The sequence below is a fragment of the Camponotus vicinus genome, unplaced genomic scaffold (genome assembly GCF_025532165.1).
Source record: "Camponotus vicinus isolate PSW18456_S1 unplaced genomic scaffold, iyCamVici1.0 SCAF_7, whole genome shotgun sequence".
NCBI classification, from domain to species: Eukaryota; Metazoa; Arthropoda; class Insecta; order Hymenoptera; family Formicidae; genus Camponotus; species Camponotus vicinus.
In genome coordinates this window covers 5,325,159-5,348,977 of record NW_028141979.1, presented here as the reverse complement: position 1 = coordinate 5,348,977, position 23,819 = coordinate 5,325,159, and the positions used below count along the sequence as shown (strand labels likewise).

The 23,819-nt window shown below is 31.5% G+C and overlaps 1 protein-coding gene and 1 long non-coding RNA gene across 2 annotated transcripts in view; one reads left to right on the top strand and one right to left on the bottom strand.

Annotated features, from left to right (window-relative positions):
- The window catches only part of LOC145975095 (proprotein convertase subtilisin/kexin type 4-like), a 205,024-nt gene that overhangs the window by 42,205 nt on the left and 139,000 nt on the right, over positions 1–23,819 (top strand). The gene's annotated exons all lie outside the window — the stretch shown is intronic.
- Positions 20,971–22,651, bottom strand: LOC145974049 (uncharacterized). The gene is made up of 3 exons (XR_014439613.1): positions 22,533–22,651; positions 21,454–21,520; positions 20,971–21,077 (listed from the first exon to the last, which is right to left on the bottom strand). It is a non-coding gene; the product is annotated as an uncharacterized LOC145974049 (long non-coding RNA).

Sequence of the window (23,819 nt, the reverse complement as noted above, 5' to 3'; positions counted from 1 at the left end):
TCGGATTAATCTATTTTGTTGCGTTCAGATAATTTTATAAAAAAATATGAACAAATTCATCATAATTCTTATGAAAATATTTATCTTTTTTGTATAATTGTGTAATGATAATTAGCATATGTTTTATATTTGTCATTTAATATTTAAATATTTAAGTTGGCTCCAAAATTCTGCCATTCTGAAATAGTGCAAAGATATGCTTTGAGAGATAAAAAATCTTAATTTAATTAGAAAAATTTAGAAATAATTTGTCATCAATATAAATTTTTGACATTATTTTATGTGTAAAATAATTTACTTCAGTAATATCAATTTTTATAATTTTATAAATACATTAGAAAAGTAAGAATAAGTAAAAATACTTTAGAATAAATATGTAAAAAGAAGAAATAGAAGAGTAGACTGAAAGTTTTATAACAAAAGAATACAAGAAAATATAAACAGTTAGTTGCGATATATTATATCGTGAAAAGGATAGAGAGAAAGAGAGGACAAATAAAGTAAAAATATAATTTTTCTATATTTTTTGCATTAAAATCAATGATATTTCCCTCTTAGTCCAATCTTACGTCAGAAAATCTCGAAGAGCTCGGGCATGGAATAAACAAGGAAATTCTCGGTCCGTTGGATACGACGACAGTTGTAAAAAAAAGAAAAGAAAAAATAGGGAAGCAGAGAAATAAGTACGCAAACGTACGTGTTTTGTATGCAAACGATGCGGTCGGTTTCGTGTCGTGCGTTTCGTGAATGCGAGCAGAGCGCTTGAAAGATATTTTTTTTTCTTCTTTTTTTGAGAGACGTTGGTTTGACGAACAAACCAAATGAGAGAATCCAACAATTTTAATTGGAATGAAACTTATACCAATCTCGATATTTTTAATTAAAACGAAATTTCGATTGATTCAATTCTGGATATGAAACGAAAATTCTGCATCGTAATCCGAAATCTAAGTCACTGTATAATATACATACATATTTATAATTTTTTCATGATTACACTGTAGACTTAAAACGTGAATTTTTCTTTTATATGTAATTTAAAGCGTACATCACATTTTTAAAGATCTATAATTCTTTTTTCGACCTGTACAGGTCGATATTTCTTTAGCCCATAAAATGTCGAGATTCGAATACGAGTAATAGGAAATTGGATTTCGGATCGTGAAAGCTACTTGCAAGCGCGTAGAAGTGTGTGAGTCAGAAACCGCCATAAAACCAGAATGACTCGCGTCAGCCGGCGGGGATGGTTCTCTTACTCATGCATTATGTAACTTGCTGGATTTCGACATCCAATCATGGGACCGTGTCACGGTCCATACGCTTATATGATTATAAGTTAATCTTTGAATTGTAGATTTTTTCATCGTGCAGCGTAGACAGAATTCACTTTTTCATTTTTTCATTATTAAGCACATATATCGAGTTAGAGAAAGATAAAGAAAGAGATGAAGGAAAAGTGTAATACTTGATTTACTGTGCATAAAAAAAATTCTCGAAATAAAGCTTATTTGAAATTCGAAAGTTCATTAAAAATTATATTTATACATTAAATTATTGTGTTGCAATATGTGCAATATTTAATCACTATAAAATATTTTCAAATTATATAATACATCTTACAATGAATTTCAAGCTGAAATATTATAAAAGCATGACAAGGATATAATTGATTCGTGTCACGTGACGCGTTTATGCTTCGTAATTTCGTAGTTGTGTGGTCAGTCTGTTTCCGCGAACAATGTTTGTTTTAATCGAAGTTGTTGTAATAAATAATGAAATAATATGCAATCAGCTGTTCACGGCACGTCGTTGGACGATTGCGTAATAAGCGATACGCTCTTCCGCTTCAATTTAATGCGGAATCGAGCGTGTCTCGTAATGCAACCGGAATTACGCGAGAAACAAGCTGCAGAGAAAACAAATAACGCACAGAGAAAGATATTGCCATGATAGAATGGCCTTCATTTTGAGAATCGCTTATTGATTCACACTGTATGCGTTTAAATGCAAATATATTTAAATGCTTATATCTCTTTTAAAAAAAAAAAAAGAATATTTCCAAGATTGTTTTGATCTTTATCCTTAAAGTTCGTTTCTCGAAACTCGTCTAAAAATTTTTTGCAGATTATTTATACAAAATAGTTTATAAATTAATTAATAAAAATGCTGAAGTTTCCTTCTGAATAATAATATTGTATATTACTTATAAACTTGTATAACTATATATCGCGTATACTTAGATGAGAAAAAGGACAAATATATCAAAAGAAGAAAGAGAGAGCGAGATTTTTAACAATTAATTTCGCAGCACATATTTCTAGATTAAATCTAATAATTTATAATATAAAATAAATTTATGAACATCTCGGATGAGATTGTGAATAAATAATCGAAATAATATCAATTTAATTTATAGATTATTAATTTTATGAATTACATATTTTTGATGTTAAAGTCCTCATTTATATTATTTCTATTTGAGCAATTTTTTTTAAAAACTCTAGTCAAGCACATTTTTATTATCGAGTTGAATTGCGTAACATTTCTTTCTCGCACTTTTCTTTCAATTGCAAGTTACTTTTTCGACCGCCTCGCTTACTTTGTTTCAGACTCGTACTGTTGAACTAGGTACTTTATATATCAGTGTTATTTTAGTTTTCTCATTTACCAGACTGCAAAAGGATCCGCCGTTAGAAATTGACTTCACCGCGGAAGTAAAGAACTTTAGTATATCCGCTAATTTATTTTTGTTGGCGGATAAGCCTGTGATTAAATTTGGGGTAGTTACTTGGAGAACGATGCGCGTTTTATGTCTGTCAGCTACTCTCTCTTCGCATAAACGTTGCGCAAAATAACATTGCAATAGCTACTGGGGAGAATAAATACACATTGTGTTAATTCTTTTTTTTCTATAAATTATAATGATAATACTTTCGTGATAATATTTTTCTTATCGTGTATACATAATTCTTCCCATGTTATATTTATGTTTCTCTTATAGCTTACACAGTTGTTCCTTAGTTATTTAGCACGAATTCTATACGATGCTGCGAACGTTATCAATTTCGTCGTGTAAAGTACGTTTCGCAAGAGACACGATGCAATAAGAAAAGTTATCGTCAAGATTTAGCGTATAAACGAGATACTTATACGTGATAGCAAAGAGCCGTGAGAAAGGAGAGACGTATTTGCATGGATCGTCGCATAAGGATGCACACACACACACACACACACACACACATATGCGTATAATCCGAGGCGCGTATTATGCAGCGCAAAGAAGCTCGTAATGCGACGTGAAATACATTTCCACGTTTGATGAACTTTTTGCAGAGTTTCGCGCTCGAGAAACAACCAGAAACGGTAGACACAAGCTTCGCTTTTTATGCACGATTCACGTTGCCGATCGTCGTCTCTTGTGAAGCACGATATCCCAGCAGAACAAATTGCCACCTTGTACTGCACTGTTATTTGCTAAACGCGAACGAAGCCGTATAATCACCGCGAGTCTTTCCTACAATTACGTAGACGCGATTAACCCTCGACTGGCTACGATTAAATCCGGGTGACGTAATTATTATCTCTCGAGGTTGCTTCGTTCCTAACAAATAAGTGGCGCGGTAATTCGCGCAATTAATGGCGTTAATTGTAGAAAAGGGAATTAATTATATCTTTTTAATGAATTTATTATATTGAATATGTATGTGTGTATATCTCCAGGTAGTAGAGCTTTTTTTTTTCGAAATCCCACAAAGACCGTTGGAACTGTCCCGATGCCTTGTAATTTCCTCACAATGTCCCGCGAACGCATTATAACTTCTCTTTTCGACGACCAATGCCGGATGCGCGAGTTGAATTATGCAACGTTTGCTCTCGTGTTTACGCGCCGCACAATGCGCTCTGCTCCACGACGCTAACTAACACGTTAAGCTATCGGAAATCGACTAAAGCGCACACGCGTTTTAGTGCTTGGTGCAAAGCGTCGATTTATCACGTCGATCGATCCGATAAATACAGTGTATATGCTTTCGAAGACCTATATCGCTGATAACTACTCGGAAAGGTATACAATCGAATCGTTCCCATTTTTCACCCTTTATCCCGTCAAGGTCGCTCAGATGATCTCGATATGATCCTGCGCCTCCGACACGTTGCGAGAGAACGAACGGAAAGTCAGTTGAAATAGTTTGCCCGAACAAATAGCGACAAATTTCACGACAATTTCATAAACTTTTGAAAACGATTCTCTTGAATTTCCAAAACAGCACAAAATTTGATGCTACGAATACAACGTGTTTTAAAACGCGCGTGTCTCACACTCCTCGACTGACTCTTCGTACGGATGTAAAACGCGACGCGGAGTTAGGCACTCTGCATTGTATTTTTTTTTGCGCGCGTTGATTCCCGGATGCGAAAACAACGCGAAAATTAGCCCGTTGGGACTAATTTTACGGTCACCGCGCGTAAAACATTCGCGTGTGAGGAAGTACAGTTTAAACATTGCCTGTGTGTATGAGAACGTGCCTCACGTGCGAGGAAAAATATCGCCGCTCTTGTGCGGCTTGCCTGCGAATTTTCCGGTTAACTCTTTCCCGCCAACTACTGGAAATATCGCAGTTGGAAAGACCATTAAATGACGTAAGCATCACAATTAGTACGCAAATGACTCTTACACGCCGATTTTTCGATTTTTTCCTTTTTTTTTACATTTACGTTTACGCGATTATCGCCAATTCTCGCCTCGCGTGTTCCATCGTATCATTTTTTGATTAACTTTTTGCAGTCCATTAAAAGAATCGTGGCACGAAAGTTTACGGCCCTGTCGGCCATTAAAGCCGAATTTTATCGTACCGCTATAAATTCTGGTTTACGGGCGTGAAAAGAACGATTTTCTTTGGGAAGGTGACCTGATATCCCTGCCTACGCGGAGCATTGTGCTTATTTCATTAGGCGGAAGTATCGATCGATTGGGTTCGAATAAATCGATGTGATGCCTCGCGATGGAAACGATGGGCTTTTGGTTTAGTTCTGAACGACGATGGAATACCTATCGGATTATCTGTGCAGCTATTAAAAAAGGGAAACTGCTGCACATGGCAGTTAGTACAATGACGGAGCGAGAAAAAAGCTTTTCATTCTATCTATTTAAAGAATTTATTGTTGGATATGGAAGTTAAAATTTTTATAAAAATGTTTCTTTTTCTAGAAGTAAAAATTAAAAAGATATAAAATAAAGCGTCAAAATAATAAGAATATGACCAAGTTAAATGTGTATTGCCGTAAGAAAGTTTTAATTAATTTTCTTGAATAATCTTGAGAAACTATGAGAGACATAAACTTCATGAAAATTAATAATTTTGATTCGTAAGAGTAACAAATCGAAAGAAATCGATAATTCTATTTATTCCTTTCGGTAACATATTATTGGTAACATTTGTTATGATTGGAAATTAGCATTTCCAGGCATCGTTATCGAGGGGAAAGTTGCGTGCTGCTTTTCACCTTCGGGGAAAATCAGGAAAGAAGAGCAACTTTACTTATGTTCGAGGAGGAGCACTTCGAGTTGAAAACCGTGTTTAAGTAGCGATCTCTTTCTCTTTCTCTCCCTCTCTCTCTCTGCTGTGTTAAACAATGGATCGACGCAATTGATCGAATGAATTGCTTTCGGCGTAGAGCAATATCGTCCAACAACTGCTTGAGCACGTATCGCCGAATATTTACCCGGTCTGATCTGTGGAGGAACTGTAATCACGTTGGTGGTATCGAGCTGTCGGGCGTTCTATTTCGCACACCGAATGCGCTTTTTCATTGTCGTGAAGAGTATCGAAGTCACTTTCGCGCTTCTTCAATTGCATTTTCGCAACGTAGACTCCTTCTCCAGTTGTAATCCAGTGTCGAGGATATATCAAAAGAAATATGCTGTGTAATATAGTGTGTAATAACGTAATATGACTTCCTTTTTGCCCTCGGGAAGTAATAGCGTTGCGATTCTATTAAAATAGTATAATTTGTTTTTATGTAAAGAGCGAATTTAAAAAATTAAATATACTTCAAATAAAAATTCAGACTATTCTTATATGATAAAGTAATAACCTAATAATTTACCTGATAAATTACCTGATAATTTACCTGAATATGCGCGATTTAGATTTCAATCGTTTATATCTTTAATGTTGGAAACCCTTTCTCTTTCAACATTACATAAGAATTTATAATAAGTAATTTATATTTATCTAATGTTAAAAATATTATATTTTATTTCTGCAAGAAATATTTTATTCTATGTGCGCTTGACGATTAATTAATTATTCATGCACATTATAGCTTGAAATAAATCTGAATATTTAAATGCACGCTACAAGTGTTGAACCATTAGAATGCGAAATTGATTAAAAAGTGTATTGCATATTTATCAGATTTTTACTCAATCAACAAGTTTGAAAAGGCGATTAATTATTGCATTTTACGCCAAATTCCCTTGAAATTATTGACGCGCATGAATCTTTTGGTGCTGACTTCACTGATTTTACTACACAATAACGTATGTATACATAATGGGATCGAAAAACGCGCAGAGAATATGTTTGAATTATGCTGGCTTTTGCATTTTGTCACATCAATAATCGCCGGAGAGAGTTCATTTTCGACCGACGATAATCATGACTCAACTGTCGTTGCGTTCGCGATCGCGCCAGCATCCGCCCTCGATTTGGATCGCCGGCGTGAAATTTATGGCGCATCCGGTACTTCGATGCATTTTCCACGAATGTCGGAGATAAACTGCGCGCGAGTTTGCCGCTCGTGAAAGGGGAAGGAGGGATTTAGAAGGCGAGAATTATGAGGCGAAAGGGTTAGAAGACGACGTGTGCGCGCGAGACTACAAAAGGTTGCGTCGGATGAAATAACAATCCCAGACACGTCTCTAAGTCTAGCTGCAACGGATAGGTGAGATTAATCGATTCCCGTAGAAATTTATGGCGTTGCTGCTCTTTAGTGCGTGAGAAAAATGAGTTTGATGTGTGCGTGAGGGGGATGATTAACCGGGAAGGAGGACGGAAATATGAAGGTACAGATTGCTGTAGAAATGAAGATTCGTTGCATTATTTGTCATTATTTGTAAGATGTTTAAAAAAGCGGAGAGAGAACAAAAATTACATAATTTGTAAAAGTTCTTGTATATCTCTATCTTTGATTCGGCTACAATTTTTGGAGCGAGACACGATATATTACACAATTGCGTTTTATTTTGCACGCATAGTATGTTATATTTAAAATGAATCATTACGAATTACAATATGAGAGATCTATTCACTCTTTTACATGATGTACTCATTATATAATTTACGTAATTATTTATTCTTATCGCAAATTATTTTTTCAATCTCATATAATTTAAATAAAATAAGTAATTTAATTGCTTCTTAATTTTTCTTTTTTTTGTACAAAATTAAAGGAAAATAATATGAGATTAGATTATAATAACGCATGCAAGATTAGCACCGAAGTTATCAGTATCATTTGGACATGAAAATAAAAGTGGAAAAGTCAGACTCGCGTGCTTTTGAAAGAGCACAAAATTTTTCGACTCGCATATGAACATGTCGGCGGAAATATTTGTCCAAGACCGGCTGTCTGAATATTTCTGCAAGAAATATGTGAGACGAGCCGCGTAGGCGAAAAGGGTTTGAAAGGACGAGGGAGGAGGATCGCATTAGATGAGGTTTTTCGCGGCAAGAGAGTCAAAGCTTGAATGCACATATTGACGCGCCAGCTTTAAGCAGCTCGCAAATATTTTTCGTAGCCAGACGATTCATATTCGGACATTACTACAAGCTGTCCTGTCAAGTTTTTATCATTACTGTTATAGTAGTATACTACATACAACTGCACTTGATGTAGAATAGATAAAAAATTTATAACTTTAAAATTGTTGCATGCATCAATTAATGTTTACGTTATCACGAACACTGACGAATGCTTTTGCATCTTTTCAACATTTCCTTTCGTTTTTCTTTTCGACATTATCAGTATAAGAGCGAAGTTTGAGGCTACTTTCAACCTCGGCTACTTCATCTTGAGAAGTCTGAGAAGAGCAAACAGGTATTTTTCCCCGTTCTAATATTTTCTACAAGAGTTTTTCCTCTACTGGTTTTATCCAAATAAACAGTTACACTTTCTCCGATGATAACATTGCACGATAGTGTACAAATTTATATCACAAAGAGTCTACAATCACTTTAATGAATAGATAAATGAGTTATAAAAGAAAATAAGAAACGAGGAATTATGACAAATAATTTATGGAATCATTATGGACAAGTACTTTCCCAGCTTACATTACGTAATATCGCTAATGGCATGATTATTTATATATTACGGCATTATTTCGCAAATAAGGTCATCAGATAGAATTCATTTTACCATGATAACCATGATAGTTAATATATATATATATATGTGTGAATAACAATATTAAATATTCAAATTTCGATGATTTTCACGTTGAGATAACATTGTCTGCTATATATTGGGAATTTATTACAAGTAATATCTCTCTTTGATATTATTGCTTTATATTTTTAATAAGAAAATATATTTTGCTTGTGTATATAAAGCTATTTTTTAAAAATTGCGTTTCAGAATGTATCTTTTCGACGCTATACGATAGATAGAATTAATGATATTAATCTAATATTGAAAATCTCTCAAAGAATTTTGCCACGGACAAGGTTAACGCGAACGACCCAGTTTCACAGAAATCTCTCCTGAATAAATTAAGATCAATATTTATATGACGCCGGAAAATTTCAACAATTGCGGGGAATTTTTTGAAAAATCTAATCAGTCCAAACAAGCTATCGTCGTGATAGGATTTCGGTGAGATTTGTGTTGGACTCGATGTATATATTTGTAAATGCGTAAACGCAATATTTGCAGACTACGAAAAAAACGCGACGTTTCGCAGCGCACAGTAGCTAATTGCGAAAAACGCGCGAGAATCGAAAGTTGGACGGGTTGCATTCTCGTATTTTCCGCGTTATCCGATTTTCGCGTGTTTTCTCCTGTCGCGTGACGCACACATGAAAACCTCGTCGGATGCACGTTCTGCGGATGAGAATCGTTGGAAAAGCCATTTACATGTGCGAATTTTATCGCACCTCGTAACCCTTTCCTGCGTTTGGCTTTGACGTCAAGCTTTTTTTTGATTCGTCATCGCGATTTCATCCCGAAAAAAAAACGTTCGGCGACAAGCGTAGTCGATGGATTATTAGTAAAAATATTTTTTGCTCCGCTATAAACTGTCGCTTTTCAACACAAATATTAATTGTAACTAACAAATGATACTAATTTGCGCATTTTTAACATTCGCTTACTTTTATATCATTTTATATTATTATATTATATTATTTATTTAGTCAAATTTTGTAAATTGTTACATACACATGTATGCCACATACATTTTAAAAAGCCATTGTTCGCAAGTCAGTCGAGTTAATATTAATAGAATAAATGAGAAAATGCAATATTTTCCAGCAGTAAGAGAGATTAAACACGAATTATCATAATGATTATATAATAACGTATGCATACAATTAATAAATAAAAATAATTTTGTACTGATTACTTGCAAATATTGCGCAGTCACATTTAATTATTTCGCGATTGAGATCTTGTATTTCGTAATAAAATATATAAAAATTAATGCAAAATATTTTTATTAATGGTAGTCAATTAAATGTATTGGATGATTTAATTTCGTACATGTATATTTATAACATAAAAGTATAATAAACATATACGTTTAATTGTAATTATTTTTTTATTACAAAATAATTCATTTAATCACTTTTCATTTAATGCGCAACGCAAAAAGTAAAGAGGGAAACAATTAATTTATATTATATTATATATTTTTAATTATTTATATTACTTGCATTAAACTTCAGTTCATGTATTGTTTTCATTAATATTTCACTCTGATAAAATTTTACATTGAATTATCACTTTTAATCTCTCTCTTTTTCTCTTGCATAATTTTCGTATTTCCAATTTTAAAATTATTTCTTCATATATAAGTATATTCCTATTCATAATTTATTTAAATTTAAATTTATTGAAAATTACATATAATCGTAGAATAAATTTTTGAAATTGTGGAATGTGCTTTTTTGTGCATTTTTAAAAATTAACGTTACAGTTTTTTAACTGATGTTAAATAACTATATAATTGCAATCGACGAATTTCTGGCTGATATGTTTAATCAGTATTTTATTAAATTAGAATTATGCTATAATTTGCAATCTCTGCTTCAAATTCAACTTTCAATTAACTTATTATTATGAACGCTCTCAGGTGCATGATTAAAACGAGCATAAATCTACAAAAGCCGAAAGGTACTTTTATTAAAAGCCTCGTATCCGTCGAAATTGCGTTAAGTGCAGAAAGAAGTTTACCGGTGTTGACGAGTTAAACGAATGGAAATTAGCTCTTTAGACGAACTAATTAATTAAGCTTTGTATCGGCCGTAGGAGCCGCTTAATAACGCCTTTCAATCAGAAGAGCCGATTAAATAAAATGCCGCTTTGGGAACGTCAAAGACCGTGCCTATTAAACTCGTATCAAGCCAGCAATTACATTAAATATTAGGTGCAAAGCGCTTACAGATCATTTAAAATTATTTAAAATAGATTTACCGCATATCAAATTAATCTTCGAAACGTATTTCGCAGAGAAATAATAATCATTGTATTATAAATTTGCAAATACACATGTAATAGTGTTAAAATTAATTAAAATTCCCCATTAATTTTTTCTCCCTCTTTTATTTATGAATTAAAATTTCAATCACGATGATTGTAACGCTTCCATCGTTATTTGAAGCAGATGTATTTTATTCGTTAATGTATGCAATTCTGCGTGGTATAATCGTATCGACATAAGATCTTCAGCCGGGCGCGATTATTAGTTGCACGTGTCTTCGACGGAGCGACAAACGTACGTGTGCGCGAATAATCGGGTTGGAATAATGCAATTATCGTGGCGCCCTGCGCGAGAATATACATTCTAGTGACATTGTGCCGCTAATGATGGCGCACCGTTTCGTAGGTGCGATATTTTTGAAGGGCACGCGTGGGTGGTCGATTGTGCGATGCAGCGTAGCTCGTGTTGAATGCATACTATTATACATTATGTCGACATGCATAAACCGATGTCACGATGACCAGACCTCTAGAGCTTTCCAGGATGCTACACATTTACACATGAAGTTGAGGTAATTCCCCAAGAATTTAAACTCTTCCGGGATTCTCTCATTTCCGATAATATCGTATTGATAGCTATGTAAAGATTTACGATATTGTAGAGGAAAATATTTCGCGTAATTGGTGAGAGAGAACACGAGAATTGATCGACAAGGGCTTGCATGGTTTCGTTTTATTAATCATTCTGTTAAAAATCTGTAGACTGAAAAAAATCCACATAATTATTCATTAAAATTGTTTAAGGATGTTAAGGATTATCACGGATATAAATTGTATTTCACTATCATATTCTTCGAATCAGAAATTTATCTCTCTTGCTTGATTCAAGGATTATTGTCGTATTATCATTAAGCTGGGGATTCATCGCTGGTCACAGCCTCATTTTCGACGCTTCTTCCAAAACATAATTCCCCCTCCTCTCCCGTGTAACATAAATCAATATAGCGTAATGAATATTTCGTGTCGGACACGTGTGTCCACGGTATTATAACTTTCAATTGACGTCAGGCCGCGTTACCATAAACGTGCGCGTCGTCATTTCAGCAGTAAATCCTACATTGGGTGTCCTAAAAGCCAAATCACATTACGGCGACGTATCGTGATGACATCGACCCAGGCTCTGACTCGGCAAACATTTCCGCATTCTAGAGCAAATATAAATACGAGCTATATTAGTGAAATAAATCCATTATCACGCCATTTTGCTCGCGTCATATTAAATAACTGGATTATTATGGTTTTTACACTTAGTCCATTTAATCCATACAGAACATACGTGCATATCCTTTCCATATCAATATTAATATTGCTATATTACGTTATATAATAATCTTGTGTTTTTGTAAAGAGAAGTATCAATTATTGTCATATATTAAAAATAATACACTATCCTATTTTTTTTAACCTTTTGCTTTTGATAATTTCAAATTTTGATAGTTCCATTACTTAAAAATCAGTCAAAATTAATTAAAAAATAAACTTAAAAAATTTAACAATATTATTATTAAATTATATTTCTGTTATTTCATTTCTTTTCAATAGTGATACTTTTTTTGATATTTAATTCACTATTTTTTTCACAAATAATTTTTATTAATTTACAAGGATTCGACGCTTTATAAAAAGATTGCAATATTGATACAATTTTATGCTTCATCTCGAACGTAATAATTTTGCCTAGAATAGTTTCCTATGCTATGTGCGTACACTCGAGGATACAACTTCATTCCCATTACGAATATATATAGGTACAGGACGTAGGCTTGAATGTACATACATCTACGGAAAGGCCATCTGCGTAGCGACGCGAATTCCTGTCGTAAAGCCTGGCTAAATTACGTGGCCTTGCGATTAATGCCCGATAACGATATCCGAATTCCATGGCAGGTCCGACAACTCGACGCGCACGTATCACCGTTAGATAACTCGCGTGACCGCCCTCCGTCATGCTCGGCACGAGTACACGACATGAGGGGAACTGATGTCTCTTTAAAGACCGAGGATGCCGTAATTACGACATGCCGATGTCTACAGTCCATCGTCACAATAGAACGTTCGCCACATTTGTTTGGTAACCATCGATGTGAAAACGGATAAATGATTTATTTAAATGTATCATTAAAGATAGATGTAATTATAATTGGCAATTTAATATTTCACAAGCAATTAAACAAATTGAGATGATAATTATTTTATGTGGAATTTTCCAAATTTTTTTACTGCTTTTATTTACATATTGTAATGACTAATTTGTATTTCCTTTCAACAAAATTTATAATTAGTAATGTTTAACATAAAGCATAGGAAATGAAAAATTGTTTGAACATAAACTGAGAGAGAGAAATAAAATATTATTATATATTAATTACAAGTATAAATTTTTTTTACGGATTTAGGAATTGCGATGTATAATGACTTTTTATAAATGGCTTTGTTAAAAAAAGGTTCATTTTAAATTAAAATGAATTTAAAAAATTCATAGATAAAAAGTAGCTTTAGTTTTGCTAGTTATTTTCTTTTATATTTTCTTTTTTTTCTTTTTTATTTATTGACAGTTTTCTATTGCTATAAAATTTCTTTTAAAAATTATTACGAATCAACAGGAATGGATTTTTCCAATAATCTCTTCGCGATCGATATTCCATCATCACTATTGCAAATGGGGATAATGTATTGATTGCATTTGCAACGTGCAGTTCGGATTGCCGAGATAAAGACTTGCATTAAATGTATCAGTGTATATCTAATGTCATTACGGATCCACCGGTTCACGTATGCGCTGGCCCGTATATTACACCATTACAAAACTGGCCATGCAATCGGAGATAAATCCGAGATAATAGCGTAATGTGCATGGTGGTGAATATTCGTACCGTATCAGCAGTTGTTGCCAGGTTCTCCATGTTCTCTTGATATCCGTCAGTTAGCGAAACTTCAATATTTGATACATAAACATAAATATTTTATGGTATTTTTGTCATCAATTATGACACCACACAAGCATTATAATTGAATATTATTATGATAATATATTTTTGGTAATATTTAATAACAAATTTAATTTAACAATTTAAAAATTTTTGTAGTAATGAGTAAAAATGTAACAAAATTAAAATCTCGATAAATATTAAAATATTTTTACTAATTAAATATAAACAATTATAGAATAATTCTTCTTACATTTTGATTAATGGTGATATTGATTTTGAAGATTAAGAAAGATAATTTTTTTATTATTAAAATTTTGATATAATTATATCAATACAAATACAATTATCAAAGATCAAGATAATAATTGAATTAGAAAGTAATGCGTAATTAAATTATATATATATATAACAGATACTTTCTATTATACAATACATAGATACTTATATTCGCTATCGGCTTTATATGCGTATATCAATCTTCACTTATCAAGTAATATTGTTCGACGATGTAATTTAATGTCATTATGAAGTTATCTCGCTCGATGAAAATTTAATCAAAGACCAAGACATACACATGCTACATTGAACGGCACCCCTTTGTTAGTAATATAATTATGTTTTGTGCTTAATAGTAACTTAAGCACGCGAGTAACTTTAACTCGATTTTACAATAAGTATATTCTCATTAATAATAAAATTGCATTTGTAGGATAATGTAAATGCATGCTACAGAAATAAATTAATCTTTATTTCAGATGTATGGTGTAATGTATAATGAGTAAAGTTACATACGCCATTAATTTAAGCTATTAAATATTAATTATTAATTATTAAATATATTATAATATATTAATTATTAATTATTAAATATATTATAATTACAACTTGCTTTTCATGCAATCGTGTAATAATTAGAGATTTAAAAGATAGAGACAATCACACATGTAACAAGTGATTAAGAGTTAAAAGATAGATTTATGTCTATGAAAAATGTAAGAAAAATTTAATCAGAAATTTAGTAAGAATAATTTTTATAGAAAATTTCTATAAAATAATATATTTACAGAAGATTAAATGTTTACCTAGTTTATAATGTCGTAAACATTAGCTTTTTTGATCGTTACATGATTGATATATCGATATTAATCTGTTTCATCAAGCGTGCAATAAGGTTAAATTTAATGCTACTTTAACAGCTATTGTTACGTTTTGGCCGCTAATGGAATATTGTACTAGAAACAAGGAATATTACAGATTATCACATATTAATCTCATTAAATCATGTTCGTTACACAAGGTAAATAATCTCGCCGCAGAATACTGGTTACGGTTAATTCAAATTAACATTAATTCGAATTAATTGATAAATTGTGGCGCAAATTTTGCACTTCGAAAAATTGTACAAAAATATTTCGTGATTTTTTCTCTTTTATTTCTCTGTAATGCATGTTTTTAAACATTACTAATGCATAATTAACTGTTTTTTTCTTTGCATCTTAATTAGTTTTATGTGTAATAAGTATAATAGTCATGTGTAGTATCTTATAACACTTGTTACACTTTATATAAACGTCGAATGATATTGCTCAGCTTATCACTTCGTGGAATAACGAGGTCATCGCGAGAGATTATGTCATCGTGTTTAAAAAGAAAGAGAGAGAAAAAGAAATATAGAAAAACAGAGAGGAGGGTTCATTTTATATATTAATATTCATTAAAAAAAGGACACTGTGGCAAAAAATAAAAATAAAATTTTGGGAATTTGGCGTTTTATTGAAAATCTTACAATTAGATAATCTTTCAATTCTAAGACATATAATTTATAGTTATAAGATGTTAAAATGTTTCGACTTTTATGTAAAAATCTATCATATGGTCTAGCATGAACTGATATATTGAATTCTGAAAATATTTGCATACATTTAATGTTTTGAAACTGAGCATCCATCTATCAATAAGTTCATTAATTAATTAACCGAAGGGTATAATTGCGGAAATGGAGGAATCTAATCATAACTTCCGCGTTTCCATCATCATTATGTTCATTGTTATATTCCGGAAGTAACTTTGGTGGCTTTCTGACGAGATTCGATCATTCGCGAAGACTCGATCGCAATTTTTGAGTATTGATTATTTTTTCAAAATTTCTTTTAATATAAAAAAATAATGTCTTTTACACATATTATGTTTATATAACGTCTTTTATACATTATTACGGTTCTTACTATGACACAGACAGTAATTAGTCGACGCAATTAGTAACGGTGTCTTACGTAAACGCCACGTGCCTTCGTTAACTTGGCGTTTACTTTATCGCGAGCGCAATAATAATTTGTCCAGAAAGACTAGAACTTGTATCTCATTGTTGTTTCACTTTTTGAACGTTTACCATCTTCTAATTTTACGGTTTTCTAATTTTTTTAAATCGATTCGATATACTATGATGCATCAATTTGGTTGAATAAAAAATGAAATTAAAATCAAAATTAACCGGAACGAAATTAATTGTGCGATTATTAGCTGAGATGCAAATAGTTTCTCTCTCTCGCGAGATTTTATTTATTAAATAAAAACTTAACTTTCGAAAAGCTTCTTTTCATGTCACGCTACATTCTTTTATTTAATAGCGAATTTTATTGGATGCATTAATGCACCTGATGCACATTGAAAGCTATCGTATGAAATTAATAATAGCATAGACAATTAAAAGATTAAAATTTAGATAATAATTAATACCATAAATTACTGTTATTGTTATTATTGTATTGAATAATAGCAATAATATTAATATTGATCTTACTGTTTCAATTATTTATGCTATTATAAATTTGTACATAATAGTCCTTTTAATATGTACCAGTGCGTACTATATCCAACTAAATTCGCTAGAAAAGAGTATGTGCGTATTCCTCCTATATAATATAATTTAATGATGCGTATGTTATTGTAATGGATATAACATATCTATGATTACGCAAAGCTTACATGAGAGTCTATTTTTAGATACTAGTTGGATATGTAGAAAAACTATTATCCTAAGTGAACATTTAACAAGTGAGTTGTATCAATCTTCAAGTTTACGTCATTGGAACAGTCGATCGTTTAAAAATGAAAGGTCTAACTAAAAAAATCATCATTACAGTTCCGACCAGTAAATCGCCGGACACACTCGGCAAAGTGCCGATTTCACGGACGTTGATCGGTTACTCAATGCGCGTTTTTACACCTTCTCACGTAAAACGACCGCAACCGTGACGGAAATTTGTTACTCTCTTCTCAAGTTGCGATTTCTCAGTGAAAGTCGGATTAAATCGTTGTGATTATACGAGAACGTAACCCGGTAACATAAATTTAGCTTCATTTGCAGCAGAGTTTCTTTTGCAAAGCGCTCCTCATGAAACTTTTATACAGTAATACTAGAGATTATAATAATACACGTATTTATTTTACTGAATAGCTAAACATATTTTCTAATTTTTCATTTATACTTAATGATGCAACTAAAATCCACTTATTAGAAAATTTGAAATTTGAATTACATACATACATAATATGACATTAAAGTAAAATTTCTTAAAATTATATTTAAAATTAAAAAATTTAATATTTCTTTAAATTTAGTATTAAAAAATTAAATTTAGAAACGATTGTCCGATCCTTATGTAATTAGTTTTTAAATTGCAGTCTGCTATTCAAAATAATGTGCAATATATAACTTTGTATTATATAACAACGTTGACACGAAGTGTTGTATCATATAACGTCTTAGATTTCGTATTATCAATAGAATTGAACATACATGTTATATAATTTGGTTATTGCATTGTGCTGTTATGCAGGCAAAAAATATTCGTTTAAAAGTTTATTGAGCAAATTCGGCTTTTAAAAATATTTATTTTATACAATCTGACTGTGAACTCTTGGATGCAATTTTAATCTTTTAAGCTTAACTTGGCTATAAGAAAGCTTTCTTATCAATTTGAAAAATTCGGAAAAATCGAGGAAAATTAAAAAATGGAGGATTAATTTATTGTTTCAAGAATTACTATAGAAATTGGAGAATGGTTCGTTTGAATAGCATATTCCATACCTCTCTTTTAAAATTCTTTTTTAAAAATATTTATTTATTTTATCAATATTGCTTTTATTGTGTGTATTTTATTTTTCTCTCTTTTTTTAATAAAAAGAATATACAAAATAGAATTGCGTGATCTTTGATTAGAGAATGGAAATATCTTGGACAGATATGTTTTTTCTATATCGTACGAAAGGACATTTAAACGGTGTGTAATAACACGCTGACAAAAGCGGGTCGCGTAAAAGTATCGGGAGCAAGTTTATTTATCATTTGCGTAAACCGGTTTGCTTATCATACGCCCTTCCCAAAAAAATCCGTCAGAAACTCGCCAGCGCGATGTAATCGTGCCAATTAGCATCTCGTTATCCTCGCGTCCGCCGGCTTTATTTCGTCGAGTAAAAAAATGGCCGGCCCACAGGGAAAAAGGCAGCCGTGTTCTTGCTTATTCGACGCTTTCCGATGCTTTCGCGTGATTAAAAGTTTCGAGAAAGCCGCCTATGATGCGCACTTAAATATCAATGCTACGCTCTTTTTCTTCATCGAGCCTTACGATCGCTGATTCTAAACAAAATTTTGCAATAATTATTGCAAAAGTAGATAGCATACACAATAATTAGTTATATTTAATTCAGTTATAGTTAATTCATTTAAGATCAGTTATTACTATAAATTGATGAATGTTATTTAAATATGCTATATGTCTGAGTGTCTTCAATTAAGCAAAACTTATCAATCTCCTTTTGCCGATTTAATTTTTTCTTATTTCATTATATGAATTAATAATACAAAATTATAATTAAAATGTCTTCATGTTTATTAGTCTAATTTCATTTACAATGAACAAAGTTTGTATATCTAATGAAAACTGAAAAAATTCATGCAAGAGGTGAATGACGTATACACGCCATTACTGCTTCTTGATTACACGCCGAGCGATTACGCGCTTTTAGAACGGCTCGTTAATTAAAAACCTCCACCGCGGGCCGTCAGACGATCGCAAAAGTCTTGCTAAGACAAACTTATATTAATTAAATAGTTCAATGTGAAAAATCTGTAAATATACGTAGAGCTGTCTGACAAATGCGTTTTTAGATTTTTCGTGATATATTTAATAAATGTAAAGCGATATTATTGTGATCGTATCTTTTGAAAAATAAAAAAAATACTATAGGTATTGGTCACATTCAATTAAATTAATTTAGATAATGTCGAGTTGGCAATGATTTATCATTTTCCTAATTAATTAATGGATTTGTCCGATTTTGTATTTTGTATATTTATGCTGTAGTAACTTCATTATTAAATTATTCCTTGTCTAAAAATTATTAGTTTTAAAAATTGAAACAGAATTTTTAATATCTTTTCCTTTTATAGAATTACTATTTATTATGTTATTATTAATTTAGTTTTCAGAATAGAAGAGAGTATATTTAATAGTTAATATCACATGAATTTCAACGACTGAGTAATAATAAATACGAATGAAAAATTAATTATTAGAGAATGTAGAAATTAATTAATGAATTTTTGAGAATATTATTTAAAAATTACAACAAATATTTTGGTACAAATTTTATTCAGAATTTAACAGAAAGATCATCGTAATAAAAATCAAATTAAAGCAATAAATTATCTCTAGTAATTTAGTGAAAAACTATTAAGCAGACTCTTTTATAAAGATATATGTTTAGCACATAGAGTGTACTAATGTAATTTCAAAATTATTATATTTTATTTCATTCATTTATTGTTTTAAAATGGATTTAATAAAAATCTGCAAAATACATATAAACATACACTATTTTATCAAATAAATTCTAAAGCAATAAATTAATAAATATTTACGTGCACATTACACACACTCATAATGTAAATATTTATTAATTAAATTTATAAAAATATTGATTTTTATCTCTTCTCGAGAGAAGTTTGAATAAAAAATAATTCGTGCAATTGCCGATTGTCAACGATATATTTGGCGAACTTGATCCGATGCGCGATATTTTAATGAATTCTGTAATGTCATACCGCTGGAAATTCACGAGATTGAATTTCCGAGGAGAGTGGCTTCGCGCAAAATGTAGGCAGAATACCGTCGCATTAATATATATAGAGTACTTCACTTACACATATAACAACAAACGAGACATCTAAATATCTTCGTCGAGGTTGCGAAGAAATCCTTTAATTAAAATTTGTTTACAGACAAAACGTATATAAGGATATAAATAAATGTAAATGAAACAGTGGCTTGGAAAATGTACATGTTAGCAATTTCATCGTTGTTATTTTAAACCAATTCGTTATTATTTTTTTTAGCATAAGGATTTTATATACTATATAAATTCAACCGCGCGTTATCATTCGATACGTGTATGTATTTGCTATACATATAAGACTGCTTACGTTGAATTAATTGCCAATGCCTTCCAGTAATTGAATTATAGTCGATTTCTTTGATAGTCAAATGAAACGTATCAGTAAGAAAAGGATGTGTAATGAAAAATTAATTATAGAACCGTCTGATCGTTTATTAACGTAATTACCGTCTCATCGTTAACTTTCTGCGTAAAATACGATCGGTCGACACATAAGAAAGTACAGCAACCGTCGTTAATCACACCTTATCTTGCTGTTCCTGATGCAGAGGGTTTCATCAGGGTTAATGCATTCGCACTGATAAACTACCAAGGCACGCCCTACAGTACGTTATCGACTGCGGTGCAAATATGGGAGTGCAGTGCGAAGGTGCATACCGTGGACGCAGTTATTCGCTCAACGGCATTAATTTCGATCGCTTTTACATTCCACACGCATTTTAAAGTGACAAGCTTAATTTGATTAAATTTAACTTTCTAAAAAATTTTAATTCAATAAAATCGAGAGATTCACCAAAACAGAGACAAACATTGCAATTAATTTCAATAGATTAAAGCAGAAGCAGTATAAGTTTTTTTTCTATTGCTCGTTGCTCTCACGAATCTCAGCGAATAAAAATTTTTATTATAAAAAAACTTTCAATATAAAAGTATTGATCGCATCTCATGCATAAAAACTTTGCTGGTGATGAACTAATTTATCAAAAAATAGATTTTGCAAAAAACATGTTTTTTATTAAACCCATATAACAAACATTTAATCTGCACATGTCAAAAGCTTATATTAAAATTTTTTTTTAATGAACCAATATTTCTTCTCCCCTCTGCCTCTCTCTCTCCCTCTCTCTTCTTCTCTCTCGAATCGGATTTATATTTTTTATTCCAAATATTATTCCTTACATTTTTCTTCGTAGATTCTATTTCGTATCACTATATATTGAATATGAAAAGTATAAATTAAAATATTAATAATTTCTCTTATAAAATGCTTTACATCATAGCCGTTCGTTGATATAGTTATTTGCAGTATGAAAAATATTGCTGGGATAATTATTTTCAATATTGACAATATTTATTTTCGTTATGAAACATCTGTTTCTTCAGAAGGATATTCGTATAAATCTTTTGCAGCCATCAAGACACGTAAATAGTTGCCAACGATATATATTTCATATATGTAATATAATAGGAATAAAAAAGAATTTATATCAATATATCTATGATAACGTTATACCCTTCGTCGGTACAGCGCAAATATCTGCAGCTTACGAAACGTTCTTAAAAGTAGTACTGGATATTTGCTTACTCTGCCGTATTGCTCTTGTTGAACGCGTTCACCTTTAGTGCCGGATACTGCTGACGTCTTTCGTATCCTGTTGGGTAACACAACGTCGTTATTCGAATTATATTGTGGGTATTTGCATAAAAATACGCATGAATTTCTTTCTCGCGTCAAAACAAAGGAATAAATTTTTTTTAATATTAAATATTTTTAGTAAAACTTGAATTTAAATTATTTTTTTAAAACTTTTGTAGATTGTAATAATTTCAATCCCAGAAGGATGTATGTGTTATTTTGTATGCTGTGTTTATTGTGTATTGTAAGATTAATTTAAACAAAACAATTATTATATGTGTAAATTATTGCGTAAATTCAGCTCGTGTGCTTCCTGTTTAAGCAGAATTTCCAAAATTATTGTTTCCTGCTACACATGCATTGTCGACTATTTTGCACGAATATCAAACGTGGCCGCTTCAGTAGTGAGGATATTACGAGCGCCTTCGCCATTACATTGAATTGCTTGGCAGCGTTCTCGTGCAATATAATCGCGAATATATGAGACATGTGGAACTATCAATTTTCTTTCGCATGAACAATCGCTCTTTATCAGGAACATGCGCGCAAGTGACAAACACGTGGAAGAGATGTTTAACGAAAGCTGTGCCAATATATTATTAACTGATTGTGAGAATAAATTGTTAAGTCAATATGATTGCATGAATAGAGAATGAGACTATCCTTGATAAGAGACCACAGACAAACGAATCAATTTTATCGCTTTATCTTGTAAGATTTGCGCGGAATTTTATGATTAGCAATTTATAGCAAGCGAGTAATTATGCCGATTACTCAAATTTTTATTTTAACATTAGCTTTTAAAACAGGCAACGATATATATTGGTCAAGATGGACTTTTTATCGCACGACCACCGATTATTCACACTGTCCAAGTATAAGTTTGACTCTCTCTTTGCTCTAGCGAAGCTAGAGTATTACAACAGTTGGAAGGACTACCGCAAGACCGCCATGCACTCGACTTACCAAAGACAATGTACTTAGCTATCTCCGCGTCGTTTAATTCTAGTTAGGCAACAGACCCATACCCGCGTGTTCCTTCTGGATTAGGGAGGTTCCCCGTAATTGCAATACATCGTTATAGTTGTCGCACGAAATGGGCTATATCCCTGTTTCCATAAGCCCGCCGAAGATTCGCGAAATTGAAATCTTCGCGAGCAAGCGAGAGGAGCTCCGTGGAAATTAAGAACAGCCGTTAATCTCTTCTTGAGATTATTAAAGCGCCCTGGAATAGGAGAGCTTAAATCAGTGGATTCAGTCGCGAAATCAAGCGTTTATATTTTCACCGCACATTTTCCATTAGATATAAAAATTATTTGATGTTTTTATTTGATTCGAAACACACAAACCACGGTAATAAAATAAAATTTACATCAGACGACATTTAGCTCTAAATGTGATTGTTTTGAAAGAACGGAGAATATAAATTAAGGAATATAAAGGAAATAATAGTAATTAATTATCATGTATTAATTATTATGGTAATATTAAATCTAATTTAAATATATGATAATTAATAATAATTAATAGTAAATTAGACGTTAAATTAAAAGTTAATTATTTCATTGTAATATAATATATATTGTTTCTAACGAGGTAATTTATATAGATTTTACATTATGTTTAGTGTAAATGAATATAAAATATTTACATTAACATAAATAAATTAATATAATTAATTTATATATTAAGAAATAAATTTATATATATTAATGTATATTATATATAAACTAATATAATATAATATAATATTTAACATATTAAATTATTTTTTTTTAATTTTTAGCAGAGGTTGTAATTTATTTTATATCGGTTGTAATTGTATTTAGTTCAAGAATCTCGATAAAAAGAATAGGATTGCAGTATTTGTAACGAATAAAAGCTTTGCGCTTAGGTGTCTAAAATTTTCTTGGAAGAGAAATTTATTCGGAAATTTTCTATAAAAATGATATTTTTATATATTATAAATACTATATAATATATACGATATAAAATTAAATTTTTTTACATTTGAATTGTAATCATATATAAGTCATCATTTATAATAAATCTTCTTTACAATATCGTATCATGCATGTGCATAGAAGTCGCACTTCGTAGGATGGATATTGACGTCGCTGTCGCAGAGATGTTGTAATTCGTTTGTAATATTGCGAGTGACACGGAATAGAAATGTCGAGGCGAAAGGTAGGGTCGTTGACAGGCCGTCGACACGTCAGGAAATTGTTGCGAAGACTTTGCAGAAGGCAAATGAGAAAAGCTGAACTCTCCTCCCCCAGTCAGTCATGTTGAATTTTCATTCTCCATACGTAATA